At 34.3% G+C, this 25,822-nt stretch overlaps 1 long non-coding RNA gene across 2 annotated transcripts in view; it reads right to left on the reverse strand.

Annotated features, from left to right (window-relative positions):
• The window catches only part of LOC130456292 (uncharacterized), a 167,192-nt gene that overhangs the window by 72,930 nt on the left and 68,440 nt on the right, over positions 1-25,822 (reverse strand). Inside the window, exon 5 of one of the 2 annotated variants that reach the window (XR_008914918.1) lies at positions 177-432. The exons of the other annotated variant lie outside the window; for it this stretch is intronic. This is a non-coding gene — a long non-coding RNA (uncharacterized LOC130456292). Of the gene's footprint in view, positions 1-176; positions 433-25,822 lie in introns of those variants that run through there. 2 annotated transcript variants of the gene reach the window in all.

The following is a 25,822-nucleotide window of genomic DNA, read 5'->3' on the forward strand; positions in this document are numbered from 1 at the left end:
CTTTTCAGCTTTTCTCTCTGTGATTTGAGAATAAAAACACTTTTATTACTATGTCTCGAGACTCTTAAGAGATTCAAATGAGAAAATCTATTGAACATCTTTTGCAAACCAGAGAACCTGACATAAATGATTAAGCTATTTAAATGAATAATTTCAGATTTTAATTTAAATCATCTATCATTTATTAGCAATTAAGCAATAAGTGAGGACTGTGTTAGGTACTGAAGATACAAAGGCAAAAATGAATACATTCTTTAATCCTTAAAAAAATACACCTTCCATTCTTGATTGGGAATGAGCTAAGAACATTTTTTCATCCTTTCTTCCCTTGTTGATAATAGAAGCTGGCCCAGTTCCAATGTCCATAAAGATTCTCAGAATCTCATTTCTTCTCAAGCTCTTTATTTCACAGGATGATTGACAAAGATGATTCTATATGAAGAATTAATTTTATCTTATTAATATTTTCTGCTTTGATAATAGATTAATTTCCAAATATATTTCTCCCCTCAAAACCCAGAGAAACAAGTCTTGTAACAAAAAGGAAAGGAAGAAAGAAAGGAAGGAAGGAAGAAAGGAAGGAAGAAAGGAAGGAAGGAAGGAAGGAAGGAAGGAAGGAAGGAAGGAAGGAAGGAAGGAAGGAAGGAAGGAAGGAAGGAAGGAAGGAAGGAAGGAAGGAAGGAAGGAAGGAAGGAAGGAAGGAAGGAAGCATTTAGAAATCTAATCCACACATCACCCATGACTACAATATGCAATGTTCCACATCCACAGTCCCCTATTTTCACAAAGTAGAGGAAGTATACTTTCACATATTTTTTCAGGACCCAGCTTAGTCTTCATAATTACATAAAGTTCAGTTTCTTTTTTTCCAATTGTTTTATTGTAATCATTGTGTTTATTATTTTCTAGTTTCTGATTATTTCATTTTGCATCTGTTCATAGATCTTCCCAAGCTTCTTCTTTTAATGTCAACATTCATTTTTTGGTGGAATATATAGCTATATCTATCTATCTATCTATCTATCTATCTATCTATCTATCTATCTATCTATCTATCTATCTATCTACATGTAGGATACATTATATATAGAGAATATATAAAGAGGAGCAAAGAAGTTTGCAAATGACTATGATAATAAACTAATTAATTTCCAAGCACTTTCCCTTACCCTCAAAAACTAAGATTATATTTTTTGGTTTTGTATTTTATTTCCCTGCCTATGTCATTCCTCTACCTCTACCTCTTCTTAATTCCAGAATGTCATTTTATTTAAAGAAAAACGTAAAAGAATTGAAATGTAGATCTTAATTAGTACAAATCATCTTTTTGAAATATGGCTTTAATGAGAGACATCACAGATAAAGGTTTTGTTTCCAAAGACAAAAAGTGCTAAAAACTGTCATATAGATAGTTTCTATTTGGTTCATAACCATCTCCCTTCCAAGCATCATTTTTTTAGAACCAGATTGTTAAAAATAAAGATGATAGCTTTTCTGTATTTCCCTTAGTTAAACTACATCTAGAGTATAGAAAAGAAAAGGAGACTTGTACATTTAGAGATTATAAAATAGGGCAGTGCAAGATGTTCATAGGAAAAAAAGAAACTGCTTATCTCCCAAGAAATCATAAATTAGAATTGTAAAAACTGTCAGATGAGAGATTATCCAATAGGGGTAAGAAGAAGAAGAGAAGAGAAAAGATCGTTGGCACGTTACTGGTTTGGGGACATTTGAGATAGCTTCTATCAACCTGATGTCAATTAAAAAAATATTTATTATCTGACTGAAGCCTGTGTAAAAGAGTCTTTCTCATGATTTGTCACACTGGATGAATACAACACACTTCTGGTGATTCATGTAGACATAAAAATTACTATCAGAAGGAACCAAGAAAACACTGTCACATCTTCATCAATTCCCTAAAGACCACAAAGGTACGGGTGGTGTTTTCTTCATTATAATCCATTGCATGAATGTGGTGAAAAAACATGTGTGCATGAGTGAATTGCTTTCTAAGAAGATGCTGCTTGAAAATGAGATTTGGACATCCTGGTTTTGACTTAAAATATAGGAACAAAAGGTTCCTAACTATTGCAGAGAGCAGCACCTAACACTGTCTCCTAAAATATATATTTACCTTGATCTCTTGCATATCTAATTTTAAAAGATTTGAAATAAAATCATTAAGGAAGAGGGAAAACCATCTCTGTGTATCCAATAATTTAGAGCTGATAAAAAAGTCACAATAAAAGAAAAAAAGCAGTTGAAACACAAGTTGAGAAGTTGAAGAAAGGAAATAAAATAAAAACCCATGGTCTCAAATATCTATATATGAATGTCAAAAATGTAGGCAATAAACAATATGAATTAGATTCAGTGTCTATATAGTTCATCTGTGATACATGAACTTATTTTTATAATAAACACTTGAAGTATTATTTCAACATAATTGATTTTTGTTTTTATTTAATGTAGATTAAGTCCTATGTATTTTATTTTATGCAATTAAAAATATGATACTGAAAAAAATATGATACTGAGAAAGGTTCCATAGGTTTTATAAGAGTACCTTAAAACTTCATAAACACTCAAAAAATGGTTAACTATCCTTGATCTGAAACTAATACAATAATGCAAATTCTTCCCCATAGTTTTCATTGAGATTAGATGAGATGAGATGAGACTCAAATAAGACTCTAGATGAGTATACTTTTTTTTTTAAAAAGTATAAATATAAGGAGAAACGGGCATAATTTAATCACTGCAGTATACTACAAACCAAATGGACAAGGATAAAAGAAAAAAGGAAGTAGATGAATAGCTTGGAAGGTAGATCATACTCCTGACACAGAGGTATGATATAGTAGTGATGAGAGTCACCCTGAGTCTCTCTCTCTCTCTCTCTCTCTCTCTCTCTCTCTCTCTCTCTCTCTCTCTCTCTCTCTCTCTCTCTCTCTCTCTCTCTCTCTCTCTCTCCTTTTCTCTTTTTTCTTTCTTTTTCAGTCCCCTCTTCCTCTGTTTCTTTCTGTCAGCCCCATCTGTATCTCTTCTGTATTTGTATCTCTCTCTCTCTTTCCTCTGTCTCTATATCAGCTTCTCTCTGACTCTGTGATTCTCTCTCTCTCTATTTGTCTCCTAATCACTGTTACTTTCTCTGCAGACTTGTGTCTCTGTCTCTCTATCTCCCATCCTCCTGTTTCTCTCTGTGTGTCTCTGTTTTCATCTATCTTTATCTGTCTCTGCTTCTGCCTATCTCTTTAACTATTTCTCTCCCTCTTTCCTCTCAAAAGCAGAGCAGCTACTCCTGGGCTTGCATTGGTGATAATTGTATTCTTCAAAAAAGTAGATGAACCAATTATATTTTGATTCTCAGTAAGAGTGAAAATGATTGCTGGGACAGAAATGGTAACCTCGATAGAAATAGAGATGTGTAGGTATAGATAATATCTCATACCCTATACTAAGATAAGGTCAAAGTGGGTATATGATATAGACATAAAGAGTGTTAATATTAGTAAATTAGAGGAACATAGAATAGTTTACCTGTCAAGTCTATGGAGAAGGGAATAATTTATAAATAAATGAGAGACCATTAATATTATAAGATATAAAATGAATACTTTTGACTATATTAAATTAAAAAGGTTTTATACAAACAAAACCAATATAACCAAGATTAGAAAGGAAATAACAAATTGGGATTTTTTTTATGACAAATTTCTCAGGTGAAGGTCTCATTTGTCAAATATTACAGCAAATTAAGTAAAATTTATAGAATACAGTCCATTCCCCAACTGATAAATAGTCAAAGGATGTAAATAAGTAAAGCAGGAAGGCAGGCTCACAGCCTTCCCAAGAAAGGAAAGGAAAGATAGAAAGCTGACCTTGGGGAAGGACTACAGCCAAGGAGATGGACAAAAAGCAGATACACATGTAATATTTGACAATGGAGCTCCATAGAAAAGCCCCCACTACTTAGCTATCACGAGGACATGATACCGCTAAGCAGTCCTAAATTAACAACACCTGGAAATAGGAGTATTATCATTGGTTAACAACAAGGTATAGGTGTGGTTTGTCTCAGCAAGCACAAAGAAACCTGATTTCACACCTAACCTGGGGGACACTGGGATCAAGGGTTAAAGGCTTTACCTGTCATGTGCAAGACTGAGCATGCTCTCTTCTAATACAATCTTTACATTTCAACTATTTCCCTTGTCCCTAGATAGGTGTGGACTGCTACAATAAGCAGTTTTCAGATGAAGAAATTAAAGTGATCAATAATCACATAAAATTTTCTAAATCAATCTTAATTAGAGAAAAACAAATTAAAGCAACTCTGAAGTACCACCTCACAGATATCAGTTTGGCCAATATGACAGTAAAGGAAAATGATAAATGTTGGAGGGAATGTGACAAAATTGAGAAACTAATGCAATGTTGGTGGAGTTGTGAATTGATTCAACCATTCAAGAGGGCAATTTGGAACTATGATCAAAGGACTGTAAAATAAAGCTTGCTACAAAATAATATTATAAGGTATATATTCCAAAGAGATTAAAAAGGCAGGAAGGACTTACTTGTACAAAAATATTTATAGCTGCTCTTTTTGTAGTGACAAAGAATTGGAAATTGAAGGGATTTCCAAAAATTGGGGACTTACTGAAAAAATTATGTTATATGATAATGATGGAATACTACTGTATTATGAGAAATGACGAACAGGATGTTTTCAGAAAGAGCTGGAAAGACTTACATGAACTTATGTGGAATGAAATAAGCAGAACCAAGAGAAAACTGTACATAGTAACAGCAATATTATTGGAATGATCAACTGTGATAGACTTAACTACTCTCGGCAATACATGACAATCCTGAAATATTGATGACAAAGTATGGTATCCAAATAAAGAACTGTTGGAGTTGGAATACAGATCAAAACATATGACTTTTCACTGTAGTTTACATGGGTTTTTTTTGGGGGGGGTTGATTTTATATGATTGTCCTCATAAAATAAAAAATATGGAAATATCTTTTGCTTGAAAATATATGTAAAATCCAGATTTATTGCTCTGGGTGGGGGGAGGGAAACAAATTCAGATAATTCATGTGAAAATTTGTTATTACATGTAATTGGCAAAATAAAATGTTTTTATAATAATTTTAAAAGGAAAAAAGAAGAAATGGGAATGTGATAGAGCCAGTTCAAACCAGCATTTGAATAGAGTATTAAATTCTTGTGCAAGGGAGGCAGCTGGGTGATTCAGTGGATTGAGAGCTGGACCTAGAGAGGGGGGGTTCTAGGTTCAAATCTGGCTTCAGACACTTCCTAGCCATGTGCCCCTGGTTAAGTCACTTAACCCCCATTGCCTAGCCCTTTCCTCTCTCCTTCCCTGGAACCAATACACAGTATTGATGCTAAGACAAAAGGTAAGGGTTTTAAAAAAAATTAAAAAATAAAATAAATTATTGTGCAAAAATTTACACCTCAGAAATTAATAAGTGCTACAAATTAGGTCTTCTTTTATTGTTTTGTTTGATAGTTTAGACTAGATGGTGATGGAGAAAATGTTAATAATATAGATTAAATTTAAATTGTGTCATGAATACATTTTCCCTCCGAAAGTCCATTGTTATACACATAGGAATGTGTGTAAAACACACATCTGTTCAAAAGTGGCCACATGCTTTTAGAGTCTGTAGTAGAAAAGGAAAGTCAGGCATAGTTTTCCTCAGCTTTTGGAAAAGCATATTTGAAAGTGTTAAAGAGGGAAGATTGGCAAGATTCCATGAAGTTAAAAATTTATAGAGGAAAAGTCAGCTAATAAGGAATGTGAAAATTTCAAGAATAAAATTCTGAAGACATAAAGGAAACACATTCATCTGTGAATATGCATATATATATATGTGAATATGCATGTATAGAAGATTGAAACAAAAACAAGTAACTTCAATATGAATACAAAAATGTGCCATGTGTTTAAGAATAGGACCAGACATGCTAAATCTTTTACTGAATTGAACCTGCTCAGGAAAAATAAGGACAACAAAAAGAAAGAGTTGGGTTTTTTTTGGCCAGTGTTTGTTATTTGTTTTGTTTTGTTTTAATTATATTTGGATGAAGGATGGAAAGGAGGAAAAAAAGATAAAGCTACTTTTCAGGGGTGGATGAGATAGTGATAACTGAAAATAAATAGAAAGGATTCCAAATTAATTCTTTTGTTGCTTCATTTTTCTCTGGGAAAAAAAAAGAATTCAATGGGGACTTTGGGGTTGGGGGAAATATCTAATAGGGAGATGAAACCCAAGACAAATGATGAGATAGTAAAAGAGCATTTAGCCATATGAAAATGCAAGTCACCTGAACCAAATGATCCTTTGTTCCCAAACTAAATAGTTGACTGATTGCTGAAACCTTTTCAGTGATATTTGAAATATTTTGGAAAATGGGTATACTATGGGAATGAAGAAAAATGAAAGTTTTATTTAACTTTTTAAAGATGAAAAGAGATTCAAGTTTACATGCTGCATGAAAATCAACTTCTTTTCCTGAAAAATAAAAATCATCAATACATCAATCAATCATCAACATCATTCTAAAGATATTAGTGAATATATAGAAAACTCAGTAGTGATGCCAAAGAGCCAGTGGGGTTTCATCAAGAAAAACACATGCAAGATGGACTTCATTTCATTTTTTGACATGATTGCCAAACAGATATAGGAAAGGAATGCCACATATATTGTTTACATAAAATTTTAGTAGCACATAAGGATCAAGAATCATAACTTATTGAATGACTGGACTCAAAGAGGAATCATTAATTGTCACATATCAACCTGAGAAGATACCACCAATGGAGTGGTTCTTTGCTCTTATGTCATTTAACATTTGCATCAATGAATTGGATAAAGACAGAGATAGTGTCATTGTCAAATTTTCAGATGGCTGAAAGTTAGTAGACATAACTAACAACAGGAAGTAAGTGGCACAGTGAAAAAGAGTAGCAGGAAGACTTTGTTCAAATTCAGCCTCAGACCTACTTATGAATCATGGAGCCATGGTCATGTCTCACTTTCCTCAACTGTAAGATGAGGATAATGATACCACCTGTCTGTCAAGGTTGTGAGCTGAGGATGTAATATAATATTTGTAAAGCACTTAGTACAGTGTAGCATGTAGTAGGCATTAGATAAATGTTTGTTATTATTATTATTACTATTACTATTATTATTATTATTCTGGATTACATAGCATCCAAAAAGCTCTTGGTATGCTAGAGCAGTAAGATGAATCTAAAAAGATAATACTAAATAAGGATAAATGTAAAGCCTTACTTATACTTGGAGTTAAAAAAAATCAGCCTTATAAGTTCAAGAGAGTAAATGTATGTTTAGATAATAATTTTGTTGCTGTTTTCCAAAAAACATTGTGGATATTAGTAAACTATAAGCTCAATATGATTTAACATTCTAATATGCCAATAAAATACTTTGGTGTAATCTTGACTTGCAATGAAAAATTCTTATTTTCCTGTAATATCCAGGAAGGTAATATTCTTGCCCTACTATGTGCCTGTAAGACTACATCTGCTATACTTTATTGAGTTCTAAGTGCCACAGTATGGGAATGACAAACATAAGCAATAGAATATCCAGTAAAACATAATAAGAATAGAAGAATATTTTATGCCTATGTTATATTAGGATCATTAGAAGAACTAGGAATGTTTAGCCTTTTAGAGGAAAAAATTATAAGGAGGCATATCAACTGACAATAAACATTAAAATTGTTATCTTGTGATAATGGGATTGTTTAATATCATTCTCTTTATTCCCAGAAAGCAGAACTAGGAAAAACTGGTATAGTTTGTTGTTATTTGGTTGTTTCAAGGCATGTCTGACTCTTTATGGGTTTTCTTGGCAAAGATACTAGAAGGCTTCCTATTTCCTTCTCCAGCTCATTTTATAGATGAGGAAAACAAGCACACTTAAGTGGCTTGCCTAGGATCACATAACTAGTATTGTATCTGAGGTGAAACTCAGGAAGATGTGTCTTCCTGTCCTTCAGGCCCACCACTTTCCAACGTGCCTACAAGAAGCAGATTTTGACTGAATGTAAAGAAAAACTTTCTAATAGTTATATCTTTGCCAAAGAAGACAATCTTTATTTGAAGGCAGTAAGTTGACCATCACTGGAAGCCTTTTAATGAATCTAGAGATTATAGTAAGTGGAATTCAGGTTAAAGCAGAGATTCTATTACAGGACTTCTGTGGTTCTTTTCCTGTTCTGAGATTATTTCTTTAAAAAAAAAAAGCAACCCTTACCTTCTGTCTTAGAATCAATACTTGATACTGATTCCAACACAGAAAAGCAATAAGGTCTAGGCAATTGGGCCTGACCAATGTAACATAACTAGGAAGTGTCTGAGATGAAATTTGAACCAACATCCTCCCAATTCCAGACCAGACACTCTGTAAAGTGTATTATCCAGCTGTACCTCCATTCTGACATTTAAAAAAATCTCTTCTTGGTGTCCCTTTGTATTCAGTGTATGCCCCAATTCTATGTGATTATATTTTCATTTTTTTCAAATTAAAAAAAATGTGTATATATATATATATATATATATTTACTTAGTCACCACCACCATCAAAAATAATTTTAAAAATGCATAAAATTATATGCAAAACCACAAACTCCACATTCTTTACAATTTGTTTTAAAATGTATAAATTATATATATATATATATATGTGTGTGTGTGTGTGTGTGTGCATGTGTGTGTGTGTGCGTGTGTGCAAATATAGACATCATTTGCTTTTGAATTCCCTTTGGATTTGTTTTACTTTAATAAATTTGCTCTTGATTTTGTGGCTTTCTAAGTGAAATCACAGTTTGTATCATTCTTATTTATTTTCTCTTTTCAGATCTTCATATATTTTCCTTATTTTCTTTACATTTCTAATACTCATCATTTGTAATAACATAAAATCCATTACATTTAATTACCACAATCTATTGAGCCATTTCTCCCTATCATTGCATTTGTGGTATTTCCAGTTATTTAATCATTAATAAAAAACTACCATTAATATTTTCATGTGTAGACAGTTTTTTACACTCTCAATAATGCCCACAGGGCCTAATCCTAGTAATGGGACCCCTAGGTCAATGATTATGAACAGATTTACATATTTTAATGTATATTTACATCTTGCTTTCTAAAAAACAATTCAGAGATGCACTAACAATGTAATATTAGGCCCGTTCCTCCATATTCCTTTCAGCATTTAATTTGATCAACATAACCTGTCTGGTTCTCATTTAACATACTTTACCAGGGAAATATTTAACTAGACTGGTCCTTAGGCAGCAGATGCAATTTACTGACAGGACCATATTCTTTCCAAAACCAAGTTTTTCCAACTTGGTCATACCCAATAAAACTTTTGTTCCAATGTCACAATCCCTTAGGAATGCAAGATTATCTCTATGGTGTATGATGAATGTTAAAGTAAAATTTTTGCAGAATATTTATGCTTTTTAACCATGATTGTCCCACCAGAAACTATGGTTAGATTATGTGTATGCTGAGGCTTTGATCTACTACTAGCCACATACAGATGTGTGTGAGCTCTCTAGATATCTATCATATTTAACTTATCTAAGGTTCTATTTTCCCCCTTAACTTCTTTCTTATTCATTTTTAATTATATTTATCTAATTGTTATAGTGGAAAATTAAAGTTCCCCCACTATTGTTATCTTGTTTTCTATTTCCATCTGTATCTAATTTAATTTTTTCCTTTTAAAATATGGATGCTATTTAATTTCCCAAATATATAAGGAACTAAGTCAAATTTACAAAAAATCAAGCCATTCCCCAATAGACAATTGGACACAAATAGGCTTTTGAATTTCACATGATGAAATCAGACCTATCAATAAGCACACGAAAAAGTGTTCCAAATCTTTCTTGATTAGAGAAATGCAAATTAAAACAACTCTGAGGTATGAAATAGGTGGGTTAAATAAGACTTCAAACTACATATATATAACAAAAGAACAGATTTATTTAACTAAAGGGAGAAGGGAAAGAAGATCTGGGAATATCTAACTTTATACCCAAATCAGAGACTAAAACTATAACAACTTTTTATATCTATTCTAAATTAACTCCTTAATTACTAATTAATATTGGGGAGGGTCTGGTAGGAGCAATAACAAGGGTCAAAGTTAATCTCACACAACTCGAGTACACTTTGGGTCAAGCAGAAGTCCCAGTATGAAGAGTAGCACTCCAGGAATCAGGATCAGAAGGAAAGTGATGGATTAACACACACCATCCACCAGTGTAATGTTATCCACTATCTCTACTACTTCCTTAAGATGATTTTGATTGTAGGAAGGTCCAGTCTCCTGGCAGCTTCAAGTCTCCCTCTCTCCTCCAGAGAAGAAATCCAACTGCTCCCAGAAACTGTCTGTGTGATCAGTTCCTCAGCTTGCTCCTGCTAAAATGCCTTTCAGCATGTACCACCTTACACCTAACAGACTAGCCAATATGGCAGCAAAGGAAAGTGATAAATTTTGGAGAGGCTGTGTCAAAATTGGGACATTAATACACTCCTGGTGCAGTTGTGAATTGGTCCAACTATTCTAGAGGATAATTTGGAACTACACACAAAGGGCTTTAAATGAATGGCTACTCTTTGTCCCAGCCATGTCATTTCTGGTTTTGTACCCCAAAGAAATAATAAGGAAAAAGACTTGTACAAAAATATTTATAGCTGTGTTCTTTGTGGTAGCAAAAATTCAAAAATATGGGTGTTTCCAAGTATTGGGGAATGACTCAATAAATTGTGGTATATGTTGGTGATGGAATATTATTGTGCTGAAAGGAAAAAAGAACTGGAGGAATTCCATGTGAACTTGAATGACCTCTAGGAAATGAGGCAGAGTGAAAAGAGCAGAACTAGGAGAACATTGTACACAGAGATTGATACACCGTGGCACAATCGAATGTAATAGACTTTTCTACTAACAGCAATGCAATGACCCAGGACAATGCAGAGGAACTTAGGAGAAAGAATGCTGTCCACATCCAGAGAAAGAACTGTGGAAACAGAAATGCATTAGAAAGATCTATGATCAATCACATGGTGTGATAAGGATATGATTGGGGTTTTGATGTTAAAGGATCACTCTAATGTAAATATAAATAACATGGAAATAGGTTTTGAACAATGATACATGTATAACCCCCCCCCCCCAAAAAAAAAAAAACAAAAACTGGAAGCTATAACTCTTTCTGCATACAGGTAAAATAATGACAATTCTTCATCATCCATAGTTCCCCCAACATAATCTAGTTACCTTGCTCATCCTTTCCAAATATATCCATTTTAGCTCATGCTCTTTCAGAGATCATAACTACCATCCTTGCCTTCTCTGAATCATCTGCTCCAGTCCTTCATCTTTATTCTACATGTCTCTCATTTTAGTATGTTTCTTGTAAACACTATATTGTCAGGTCCTGTTTTTTGATCCTATATACTATCCATTTTCATCCAATGAATGGATTCATTCAATTTACACTCAATGTCATATTAGTAGCTGTGTATTTCCATTTATTCAATTTTTTTCTCACTATTTGTCTCCCTTTTCCTTTATTTCCACTGTATTCCTCACAAGATTTTCCATTTCCTTTGACTAATACCTCTCCAATTTCATACCTCTTCCCATGCTAATTCCAGATTGGCTCACTTTTTCAAAAGTTCCTCACTTATCCCTTCCTCTTTACCTTTTTTATTCTTATTCTATCCACCCTTCCAAAAATCCCTTCCTTATCACCCCAAAGGCGCCCTCCTAATTGTTGATAGGAGTTTGATTCTAAAAAATTCCTCCCTTATACTATCCTGAGAGTCCCTCATATATCCCCTCACCTTTCCCCTCTACCTTTTGATATGCAAATCCTTCTAATTGCCCTCCTTTCCATCTCTTTATTTATTCCCTTGACTTCTTTTTTCTTAAGCCTCCCTCCTTCCTCTTATTCACTCAGTCCCACAAAGGGATCCCTATTTCTTCCCTCATCCTATTCCCCTTCTCTCCTATTTCTCTGTATGTTAAAAAGAGTCTTACCATTATAATTGTATATATTATTTTCTCTTTATCCCATGTCTGATAAGAATAGGGTTCTACTACTAAGAGAACCCCCATCCCTTCTTCCCCTTCTCCATGGCAATTTCCCCACTCATTTCTCTTCCATATGAAATAACCATTCTACTCTACCTCTTTCTGGTCTATTCCACTACCATTTCAGCTCACTCATTCCATTATATTCACCTCAACTGGTGGTGAGGTGGACTGATCAAAAAGAAAACACTGGTGTAAAGGAAAATATTGAAAGGAGACAAAGCAGGATTCAAAAAGAAAATCAAGATGGAGAGGAATAAACAGATGGTAATCATAACTGTGAATGTAAATGGGAGGAACTCGCCCATAAAATAGAAGTGAATAGAAGGATGGATTAAAAAACAGAATCCTACCATATGTTGTTTATAAGAAACACATTTGAGGCAGGTAGATACACAGAGAGTAAAGGTAAGAGGTTGGAGCAGAGCTAGATAAATATAACCAAAACATAAATAAGAATGAAGAAGGGAAGTGAATGAAATTTTAGAAAAGTTATATTTAATAGACAGCTATAGAAAATGGAATAGGAATAAAAATGGGTATACCTTTAGCAGCACATGGTACATATATTAAGATTGACCATGAACTAGAACATGAAAACTTCACAACCAAATGCAGAAAAGCTGAAATAATATATGTGACTTTTTCAGATCATAATGGGCAATAAAAGGTATAATCAATAAGATTTCATGGAGAGACAAATTAAAAATTAATTGGAAGTTAAATAATCTAATTCTTCAAAACAGGTGAGTTAAACAATAAATTGTAGAAACAATTACTGATTTAATTGAAGAGAATAACAATGAGGACATAACATATCAAATTTTATGGGATATAGTTAAAGCACTATTCAAGGTAAATTTTATATCCTTGAGTACTTATTTCAATAAAATAGAGAAACATCAGATCAATGAATAGGGAATGGGAGTAAGAAAAACTAGAAAATGAACAAATTAAAATCTCTAGTTAAAAACTAAACTAGAAATCTGAAAAATCATAGGTGAAATTAATAGAATTAAAAGTAAAGGAATTATTGAACTAATAAATAAGACTAGGAAAAACAAATAAAACAGATATAAGTTAATAGTGATTAAAAAGAAGAGAATCAAATTACCAGTATCAAAAATGAAAAGGATAATTTCACTTCTAATAAAGAAGAAACTATTTTGTCCAATTATATGACAGCAAGTCTGACAATGTAGGTGAAATGGATGAATATTTATAAAAATATAATTTGCCTAGATTAACAAAAGGGTAAATAGAACACTTAAATAATCCCATCTCAGGAAAAGAAATCAAACAAGCCATAAATGAACTCATTAAGAAAAATTCCTCAGGGCCTGATGGACTCACAAGTGAATTCTATCAAACTTTTAAGTAAAAATTTTTACTTTAAGTAAAAATTAATCCCAACAATATACAAAACTATTTGGAAAAATAAGCAAAGAAGTAGTCCTACTGTAAGAGAGGAATTGATCCAAGGCAGGGAAGAGAAAAGCAGGAAAAAAAACAGAACCTCAGGATTCTAGTCAGAGAGCAAAGTGGGGATAAGTAAGCTCCAAGGGTCACTAGGGCACTTCTTCAGCTGAGAGTGGGAGGAAGGAGGCAAACCTCCTAAGCTAGGAAGAAGCAGGATCTCTCTGTGGATCAACATCTTTCCCTGTGAACCCCTGTTCTCCTCTTCCTCATTTTCAACAATAGCACAGAGTCATCTGTGAATACTGTGAACAAGGACTTTGAAAGGAAGCTGTCTACAGAGATATTTGCTGTCAAAAATCTCTTATATTTCTCCTTGACCTGTTCCTGGACTCCTGAATTAAAAGCTAGTTATCTGAGGAATAGGGATCAACCAGTAGCTGGTCGGAAAAGGATTCGAGGCACTTAGTCTTGAACCCGAAGAACTTGGGGGGGACCAGTCTGCCAGAGGGAACAAGTGTTAGGGTTTACTACTCCCTACTTTCCTTGCCTGACACCTCTACTGGTCCTTCCCTGTGTGAACCCAAATAAATTGTTTACTATTTTAGAATTAGGTCTGGCTGGTTTCTGACACTAGTAAAGGGGACAGAAGATTTTGGGAGAATCAAATCTCTCCCCCAAAAAGGGGAAGGTTAGCTCATGATCACAGTTATCCAAACTGCCTAACCCAAGGAAGAACATCTCTTATTGATAGTGGGGTGATCCCAAGTTTTAAGGGGAAGTGACAGTGGGTGTCCCTAAGCGACTAGAGGCAGAAGAATCCATCCTGCATCTCAACAATAGCTGGGAGGCAGTGGGTCATCTTATCAAAGCTATCTATCTAGTTCTTGTCCTCCATCTCCCAGAACTATCCTGTGAGGAGGCATATTCCCTCTGTCAGGGGCCAAGACTTGGCTACCTCTCCCAGAAAAGAGAAGGGTAGAAAAATCTTCTCTTTCTCTCTTCCCATTCCCCTCTCTTTTTTCATTCTCCCTGTTCCCCTTCTCAGATCCTTCTATTACACTACCAATTTCTTTTTATGACACAAATATGGTGTTGATACCTAAGTCAGGAAGACTAAAAACAGAGAAAGAAAATTACAGACAAATTTCCTTAATGAACATTGATGGGAAAATCTTAAATAAAATACTGGCAAAAAGAATATAGCAAGTCATCATAAGGATTGTCCACTATGACCAGGTGGGATTTATAAAAGGAATGCAAGATTGACATAATATTAGGAAAACCATCAGCATAATTGACCAGATCAATAATCAAACTAACAGAAATCACATAATTATCTAAATAGATGCTGAAAAAGTCTTTGACAAAATACAACACCTTTTTCCTATTGAAAACACTAGAAAGCATAGGAATAAAAGAACCTTTCCTTAAAATTATAAGTAGTATTTGTTTACTACCATCAGCAAGTATCATCTGCAATGGGCATAAGTTAGAAGCCTTCCCAATAGCATAAGGAGAAAAGTAATAATACCCAATATTGACACTATCATTTAATATTGTACTAGAAATACTAGTTTTAGCATTGAGAAAAGAAAAAGAAATTGTAGGAGCCAACATAGGCAATAAAGAAACTAAATTACCACTTTTGCTGATGATATGATGCTATACCTTGAGAATCCTAGGAAATTTAACTAAAAAAACTAGCTGAAATAATTATTAACTTTAGCAAGGTTGCAAGATACAAAATAAACTTACATAAGTCACCAGCATATCTATATATTTCCAACAAAACTCAGCAACAAGAGGTAGAAAGAGAAACTCCATTTAAAATCAATCTAAGCAATATTTGGGAATCTATCTGCCAACAGAAACACAGAAATTATATGAATACAAATACAAAACATTTTTCCCACAAATAAAATTAAATCTAAACAATTGGAAAAACATTAATTTCCCATGGGTAGGCCAAGTTAATGTAATAAAAATCACAATCCTACCTAAATTTATTTACTGATTCAGTGCTCTACCTACTAAACTACCAAAAACCTATTTTCTAGAACCAGAAAAAATATTAATAAAATTCATATAGAAGAAGAAAAGGTTAAGAATATCAAGGGAACTAATGAAAAAATGTGATAGGTGAGGTTCTAGCAGTATCAAATCTTTCTTTTAAATAAAAATAGATATCCATTTTTATTTTATTTTTTCCATTTGAATAAGTTTATTTAGTCAATTTAGAACATTATTCCTTGGTTACAATAATCACATTATTTCCCTCCCTCTCCTCTACCCACTCTTCCTGCAGCCAATGTGCAATTTCAGCAGTATCAAATCTTGAACTGTATGATAAAACAGTAATAAATAAAACAATCTGGTACTGGCTAAGAAATAGAAGGGGTGACCAATGGAATAGACTAGGGTAAATGAATTCAGCAATCTGTTTGATAAATCCAAAGATACTAGCATTTGGGATAAGAACTCACTATTTGACAAAAATTGTCATGAAAATTGGAAAACAATATGACAAAAATTAGGTTTAGATCAATATCTCACACCCTCTAACAAGATAAGGTCAAAATGGGTATATGATTTAAACATAAAAAGAGATATTATAAGTACATTGGGGGAATGTAGGAGAGTTTACCTATGAGATCTATTGAGAAGGGAAGAATTTATGACCAAACAAGATAGAGAACTTTATGAGATGTAAAATGAATAATTTAGATTATATAAAATTTAAAAGCTTTTGCACAACAAAACCAATGTAACCAAAATTAGAAGAGAAGCACCAACTGGGAAAAATTTTATCACAAATTTTTCTGATGAAGATTTCATTTCTCAAATATAAGTCTAATATATAAGAATCTAAGACATTCCCCAATTGAAAAAAAAGTCAAAGGATATAAATAGACTGTTTTCAGATGAAGAAATCAAAGCTATCAATAATTATATAAAATGTTTGAAGTTCCTCTTGATTAGAGAAATGCAAATTAAAACAATCCTGATGTACCTCCTAACACCTAATAGATTTGCCAATATGACAGCAAACGAAAATAATAAATGTTAGAGGCAATGTGGCGAAATTGGGACACTAATGCATTGTTGGTGGAGTTGTGAACTGATCCAACCATTTGGGAGGGCAATTTGGAATCATGCCCAAAGAACTACAAGGACTGTATACCTTTTGATCTAGCACTACCACTACTAGGTCTGTATCCCAAAGATATTTAAAAAATTGGAAAGTTCCTGTTGTACAAAAATACTAAAGCTGAACATTTTTATTTGTTTGTTTCTTTGTTTGTTTTTTTAAACCCTTACCTTCTGTGGTAAGGGCTAGGCAATGGGGGTCAAGTGACTTGCCCAGGGTCATACAGCTGGGAAGTGTCTGAAGCCAGATTTGAATCTAGGACCTCCGATCTCTAGGCTTGGCTCTCAATCCACTGACCTACCTAGCTCCCCCCCTGAATGTTTTGTGGTAGCAAAGAATTGGAAACTAAAGGTATGCCCCTCAATTGGAGAATGGCTGATCAAACTGTGGTATATGATGGTGATGGAGTACTATTGTGCTAAAAGGAATGACGAACAGGATGATTTCAGAAAAAAACAACTGGAAAGACCTATGTAAATTGATATAGAGTGAAATAAACAGAACCAGGAGAATGTTATACAAAGCAATTGAAATATTGTGTGATTATCATGTACCCAAATAAAGAAGTGATAAGTCATATATTTTCATTTGCATTCCTGTCCCAACAGTTCTTTCTCTACAGGTGGACAGCAATCTTTTTCATAACTCAGAATTGTCCTGGATTACAATACAATACAATACAATAATTGTATTGCTGTTAGTAGCAGTCTATCACATTTGATCATCACACAATGAATTTGAACCAAATTCTTCTCTGTCCGCACAATAACTCTCAAATAATTGTGTTCTTTCTCTTTTGTTGGTTCATTTTTCTGTCTTTATTTTTTCAAATTTTAGCGGACAGGTCAATAGAAAATTTTTGGCTCATTGTTGAAGTCTCAGGATTCCTTGCTTGTTGCTATATGTTACTCAGGTTTCAGGATTTTTTTGTATAAATATTCTGAATCCCATTTATATATACATTCATACATTTTGTGTAAAAATGAGTCCCACTTAGTTATTATAGTTTTTGTAGTACAGAGTCAGATATACTCCTGGTCTACCACTCAAACACTAGTCTGTGATTGACCTCAGGTACTCCAACCAGAACCCAAAGGCAGTTCTAACACTGTAACTGCCAGCAGACAGTAGCCAGGGACTCCACTCTCCTGGGAGTGGCCACAATTGATGGACTCCAGGACTTCAGCAACCACCCTCACCAGTTTGCTCTCCTTCCTCACTACTCCTCTCCTAATGCCATAGCCTGAGATAGAGCAGGTTTCTAAAGTGTGTTCCTGGGACCTCCAAAGTCGTCCCTCATTTGTTAACAACAAGGTTTGAGTAACTGCCCTTAGGGCCTGGCAGCTGTAGACTCTGTGTGCCCACCCCTTCAATACCCAGCTGGGGGCCAATGGGGGCTCTGGAGCTGAGGGCAGTAGGAAAAGCTGCTCCCAGAGCCCTCTGCCTGACGATTCCAGTGGTATCCTCTGGGATGCAAACTCCAGGGCTCAGCAAACATGGTGATGTTTTCAATCTTGCCCCATGAACTATTTTGTTAACTCTGATAACTATTTCTAATGCACCCAGGGCTTATGGTGGCAGACTGAGGCCAGGGAAGTCAGAAACCTTCCTCTCTAGTTATCTCTGGCTGTTCAGCTTCACTCATGCTTCCTGTCTGTTTTTGCTGCTTTCGGGATTGTTTCAGTGAAGTTATTTTTTTTTATGGGGGATTTTAGGAGATGGAGGAAGCTTCACATCCCTCTCCACCATCTTTCCATAATACATCTTACTATGTGCTATGTGTGGTTATATTTTTGATGCTTTCAACTAATTCCTTGTAAGGGCTAGCTCATTACTAAGTCATTGCTAGTATACAAGGCTTTGCTTTAAATTAAAGACTGATAGTAAGAATGCCTTCAGTGTCCAAAGGGATTAAATCTATCATCATGAAATAGCAAATACTATGGTATTTGTTTAGGAACATAGGACTGTGCTCTGAGTTCCTTTAAATCACAAAACTAGGTAGATAACTCATTTGTCTTCTGCTTATTTCCATTTTATATAGCATATAGCTGGACTCAATATGGTGAATATTCTATGTGCCTTTTTTTATTTTTTAAACCCTTACCTTCTGATTTAGAATCAATACTGGCTATTAATTCTATGGTAGAAGAGCAGTAAGGGCTAGGCAACGGAAGTTAAGTGACTTTCCCAGGGTCACACAGCTAGGAAGTGTCTGAGGTCAAATTTGAACCCAGGACCTCCCATCTCTTGGCCTGGCTCTCAATCCACTAAGCTACCTAGCTGCCTCCTCTACATGCCTTCTTGCTTGTCTTTTTTTTTTTTTTGCTTATTATTTGATATTTGGAATTAAAATGTCCTACCAAATTCTTTTTTTTTTTTTTTAATCCTTACCTTCTGTCTTGGAATCAATACTTTGTAGTGGCTCCAAAGCAGAAGAGTGGTAAAGGCTAGGCAATAGGGGTTAAGTGACTTGCCCAGGGTCACACAGCTGGGAAGTGTCTGAGGCCAGATTTGAACCTAGGACCTCCCATCTCTAGGCCTGGTTCTCAATCCACTGAACTATCCAGCTGCCCCTATCCTACCAAATTCTGATGAGCAGATTCTATTCTTGGTATTAAAATTAAGTCATAGAGAAAATTTGAATCCTGAGAATTTTTTTGGCTAATTGATATTTTATTTCAAAAAATTCATCATTCATTCATTAAAAATAATCTACTAATCACTCAAGGTATATATGTGTGCATACATTTATGTTTGTATGTATTCACAATGTATTTGTGGGATAAATTGATACATAGATATGAACATTTGCATTGCACATACAGTTCTAATTGTGAAAATATCTTTGAAAAAATAAAAGGTTAGTCTAAGTTCAGGATATTAATAGATAAGACTAGACAAATAATGAAAAAGCCATGTAGATAGGAATCAAACATCGATATGAATCATTAGTGAAATTCAGAGTTATATGTGGATTCATTTGCTTCTAATCAATGAGATTTGGGGGATCTTAAGTTCATGATCTTTATTCAGCAGACAATCTGCCTAGCTTTCAATCTGGCATTGGGAACTAAAGAAATCATGATGATGAGACACCAAAATGTAATAAAATAATATCTTATGATGAAGATTGCCTATTGTGACATTATATGATTTTAAGATAGGGAATAAAAGAGATTAAAGTGTGGCATTTGGGAAAATGGAGGAATAAGACATTCATATTCGAGAGAGTGCCGTGAACAGATGAAATATAAAACCAGTGATTATTGTTGTTATTAGCATTTTCATGGTGCTTGCTTTATGCATTTGGCTTCCTATTTATATCTATATTGAAGTTTTACTGTTTTATGCTTTGAAACTCAGAAAAGGAAACTGATAGACAAAAGGACTGCCTGTTTCCAGAGAAGTTCATGGGATAGCTCTCACCTCCACAAAGGACCTCTGCTGGAGGTAAAGCCATGAGTCCACAAAGACAACAGATGCCTCATTCTCTTGTCTTCTTGGCCACATAGTTCTTGGATGTACTTTTGGCTTTTACAGGTATACACAATCGGTGTATCCAATGGCGTCAGTTATTGTTGTGGGTGCAGCAAACAAAAAGATGTGAGTTAATGTCAAAATAACTGCTTTTTGGGTAGTCTGTGGAGGCGTCATGCTCTGGTGTTGATAGAACAAAATATCAGCTATCAATTCAAGTGACAGTTCTCCTCAGCCTAAAGTAAAGTGACTACTGCATATGACTGCTCATGAGAAATTTCTTCTGGAGGCTCGAGGCACAAGAAAAATAAGAACTCTGACCTTCCCTCCATCCCTGGCCAGTTTTCTTGCCAGATCTTGTGCTATCAAGTTTGATTGTAATTCTCTGCACGTGTTCTGGGAACATTTCAAATGAAGTGACCTAAATATGCTTAACTGCATCTTCAATTTGGATTCAATAGGAAAGTTACTTAAGGGATAATGTTTATGGCTGCAGGGGTATACATAGAAATAAATGGCTTTTCCAGTAGATTAAATGCCAAAACTAAGTTGAAGTATTTGACAGGTTGAAAAAAAGGAGCCATTTATTGTGAGTGTGCCACAGATTGTTGTGAAAGTTCCAGTAATAATATGTCAATGCTGTTGGATTTTAATGACAGCACTATGCTTCCTTCTTGATTATTTAAATTTCTCTTTACTTAAATTTAATTGTTTCTACTGATATATGAAGCATATAGCAAAGTAGAGTCTTCTCATGTACCCCAAATGAAAGGTCAAAGATTCCCAAAGATTTTTTTCAATATATCTCGACTGTCTGTTGCAATTTGTTTTAAACTCAGATGTGAGCTTCCCCTCCTCTCATGGAAACCCGAGTTGGCATTTTGTTCTGCCTTCCAAAGCTGCTTTGAAAATTCAAATTGAAAGAGGTGTAATATAATGGAAAAAGCAATGACTTGGGAACTAGATCTGGGTTTGAGTCCTGGTATTGACAACATGGCATAGAGATGGGATCGCTATATACTTATAGTCATGAAGACCTGGGTTCAAATTCCATTTCTGGCATTCACTATGTGGTCATGACCAAGTCATTTAACATGTCACCTTCAGTTTCCTCATCCATAAATTGGGTATAACAGCTACAGTATTTACGTCACAGAGTTGTTGGAAGGATCAAATATTCTATAATCCTTAAAGAACTGAGTAAATGCCAATTGTTATTATCATCTCTTGAAGAATAAATAGGCTTGGACTAGATTATCTCTAAGATATTTCCTAAATATAAGCCTAAAATCCTACTACTATTGACACTTACTGTTTGATGTAATCAACTTAGGAGCATTTTAATGCCTACTAAATTCCAAGCACTCTCTTAGCTGCTGGAGATACAAAGTAAAAATGAAATAATTCTTGTCTTGAAGAAGATTGCCATTTTTAGAAGTAGATCGATATCTCTCTCTGTCTGTCTATCTATCTATCTATCTATCTATCTATCTATCTATCTATCTATCTATCTATCTATCTATCTACAGAGGGAATCCCCAAACCCTAAGACTTTAAAAGCATATGTTACAACATAAAAAAATGAAAAATGTTATTTTATTTTTTTAAAATGTTGATTTTGTCTGGAACAATGTTCTAGGTAATTTTTAAACTTTATAAAAAAATCTTTCATCAGCTAATGCTGTGATTGAAAGGATTGCATTTTCATCCTAGCCTTAAGATCATCCAAAGAATGAGGTTTTGATATATACATGACAGTTCTGACATGACCTGAAAAGAAAAATTCTAATGGAGATAGCTCATGTGACCAAAGCAGTGAAGTAAGAGGATCTTCTCTACTTATTTACCTGTCTGAGAACATGTCATATAGAATCTGTCACATATACAATGGACCAAATCAAGGCACCTTGTCCTGTTAAAATTAAAATTGTTATTATTTTAAATTCACAAAACTAAATGTAAAAGAAATATAAACAAACCTTTCTATGATCTTTTTGTAATTCTGTAGCACATAATTTTTACAGTTATAATTGTACTAAGCTTTAAAATAGCATCAAGACTTTTGGGGACAACTTGCTTATGGAGGAAAGAAACATACATTTCAAAAATACCTACTATGTACCAGGCATTGTGCTCAGGGCTTTACAAATACAAACCCATCTCACTGAACTCTGCACATAACTCTAATTAATGAGAATTTGTCTATGGATGTGGGAGGGAGGGAGTGAAGGCTGTGTGTCTGGAGAAGGAGGGAGACAAGACTTTGGGGCCAGGGACAAAGAAGTGAGAGCAGGAGGAAGAATGTAGAGGAGGGCAGACCCATCACAGCTAGACACAGACAATGTAGGCTGGGGACAGACACTGTACCCAGTCAGAAGGCAGACAAGCAGGTCTGTCATGGCAGTTTCTCTGGGAGTCAGCTCTGCTTTCATCTAAACTTTGTATTTCTTGATTGTTTGTTTTTCCCCCAGTGGGAGACTGCAAGGAGCAGTGAGCTAAGGGTTAGGAGCAGAGAACACAAAAACAGTACTGTTCAGTAAAGTTAACATAAATGTTTTTGGAATGTGGATTTTTTTTTCAGAATTCTTTTTGTAAAATTGAATTTTCAAAACATGAATTTATGTAAAGCCAGAACTGTTTGTATTATCTCAGTTTATCCTTACAACAAACCTGGAGGGTAGGTGCTATTATTGTCATCTCTATTTTACAATTGAGGAAACTGAGGCAAAGTTAAATGTCTTTCCCATGGTCATATGACTAGTGAGTATTTGAGGTTGATTTAAACTCAAGCCACCTTGACTTCAGCACAATAATTTATCCACTCACCGACCTTGCTTCCTCTAGGTGTCTTTTGTATTAGCATATAAAAAAATCAATAGGAAGGGAAATTGTAGGTATGGGATGACATACTAGCATCTAGGGGATCAGGGAGAGAACTGCATCTCTTTAATGTATTTGTTTGGTCTGGGGATGATATCCCTTAATACTACTTCATTATTTTGTGTGCTAGGGAGACCAGGTCTCCTTCAGAAAAAGGCAGAGAATAACTAGCAGAGTTATAAAGAATATATATTTTAGTGCTTATAGAAATTCAGTCAGCAAAACTTTATGTTAAAATTTCAACAAAACACATATAAATCAACTCTTACATTACAAATCCCACCTCTGGATTCCAGTCGCACCTCTGGCACTCCCTAACTAGGTAGGACCCAAAACAAATACCTTCCCTCCTTAAAGTTTTAGTCAGCTCTCTAAAACTAAAAGGTAAAGATGATGAATGAATGTTCTTTGGTGGTAAGGGAAAGTTTTTCTTTCTACAGAAGTTTCCTATACTAATAAAGTCATAATAAGTCCAGCCCAATTCCTATCCTTAAGCTATTCTGTTTCTCAAGTTAATTTTTTTTCCTGTCAACAAGATATGGGGTTTTTGCACCATATTTTTTCACAAATGTTTTGATCATTTTTTTTACATTCCTTAGAATTAAAAAAAATACATTTTTGTTAGCACAAGCTAGTTCTCCCCTCCTAGACCATAGCAGGAATTTACCCCAAATCTTATGAAAGAAGGCTCATCATCTCAGATAATCCATGAAATCTAAATTTGGGCTCCAAGATTAGGTCAAACTTTCATTTATGGAAAGAATCTCTGATTGGCATTGGAGAAAAAAAAAGAATTTTTCTTTTTATTTTGTCATTCTAATGTACTGAATATACAATATTGTGTGTTATGATTATTTTAAGGTCTTCTCTGATATCCTCTGATCTTGTTGAAGGCAGATGACCCAATCTTACCTAAATTTTTATTCTCTAAAGACTAACACAGCATTGTATATACAATAATGACTTAACATGCTTTACTGAATAGTATTTTTTGTATTCTGTTGACTTTCAATCTACTCTTTTACTTCTAAAGACTGTGAAGCAAGACACTGGCATGCTTTGGTTTTTCTAACTTTGTCTATTCCTGAACAGGAGCATTCCTATTCTTGTGGCTTTCAACAGTGTAACAAAAAAACAAGACAACAAAAACTAAAATTATAAATAGATTCTCTATATTTAATATCCAATTATTAATAAGTTTAATTATGATCATTCTAAAAGTAGATCAGCATATATGTAGCACTCTTGATATTTTCTCTTGATTCCATGAGTTTTGATGGGTCCAATTGTTTTCTTTTTGCAGATGACTTCAAGATCTCTTTTTAGTCCTGACGTTTACTACATTCCAGTCTAGCAACACCAACTACCTGTTAGACATCTCTAGTCAGGTGTCTCATAGTATTATAAAACTCATCGTGTCCAAATTAAAACTGAGTATCTCTCTCAATAAACCTTCCTCTCTGTCAAGTTTCTATGTTTCTGCTGAGGGTACATGCATCCTTCTATTCACCCAGATTTACAGCCCCACAGAATTACTTGATCCTTTCCCTTTCGCCACTATATCCAGAAAACTAATACTTTATTAATTCTCTCTCATCATCTATTACATCAATTCTTTTCTGTGCACATGCTTGACCACTAGATTAGTTCTGACCCTTGTCATCTCTCACCTGGACTATTGACATTTCCATTTGACCTCATGCTTCCATTCACTCTGTCTCTAAATAACTCTATGCACATCCAACAAATTCATATTCTTAAGTTGTGACTAATTCACTGGCCAAAAAATCCTCACGGGTTAACTATTTCCTCTAGGACAAAACACAAATACATCAAAATATTTAAAGCACTTCAAAATCGGGCTCACATTTACTTTTTGAGATTTATTTCATATTATTCCTTTTTCATTCACTCTATGTTCCAAGCAAACTGGACCACTAACTCTTTCCACAAAAGGGACAGTATATCCTCTGTCATTGTAACTTTGCAAAAGCATGCAACTGGAATATACTCTCTTCTACTTCTTGGATTCTCTAACTTCCTTAAAGGATTGGTTTTACTATCACCAACAATAAAAAAGTCAGGTTCCCCCCAACTAAAGCTTTCTTTCTCCTGAAGTTACCTCTCATTTACAAAAGTGCAAGATAGATGTGTATACATATGACTGCAATAAGCACATATACAAATATGCATATTATTTTCCTCCATAATTACAGCGTAAGCTCCTTGTTTTTTAGTTTTTATATCTCCAATCCCCAGGATGAAGCCCTGTGTTATATAGTAAGAACTGCAAATGTTTGTTTGAATTAGAAATGAAGATGTAAATAGATATGATTTTTTGTGTCAGCCTTCTAGTTAGACAATTCCTTCTGATGCTAAAGAAAAGATATTAATTCTGCAAAGTGTAGTCTTAGGGCAACTTAGAGACTAAGTGTTTTAAACCAGGGCCATGAAGCCAGCACATATCAGAGGAAGGACTTGAATCCACAACCTTCTGCCCCCAATGATCTCTCTGATATCCGAGAATTGCTTGATATCCTTGTGCAATTGATGTTTCGGCTTATTTTGAGATTTTGTTTCCTTTTTCTTCCTTCTGTATTTTGATGGATTAATTTTTAATTTGTACAGCAAATAAAAGTTTGCTTTACTCTTGTCCATATTTATATTTTTCACTTGAATGAGGAATTTCCTGGGATTTA

Source organism: Monodelphis domestica, chromosome 1, assembly GCF_027887165.1.
Source record: "Monodelphis domestica isolate mMonDom1 chromosome 1, mMonDom1.pri, whole genome shotgun sequence".
In the NCBI taxonomy this organism is placed as follows: Eukaryota; Metazoa; Chordata; class Mammalia; order Didelphimorphia; family Didelphidae; genus Monodelphis; species Monodelphis domestica.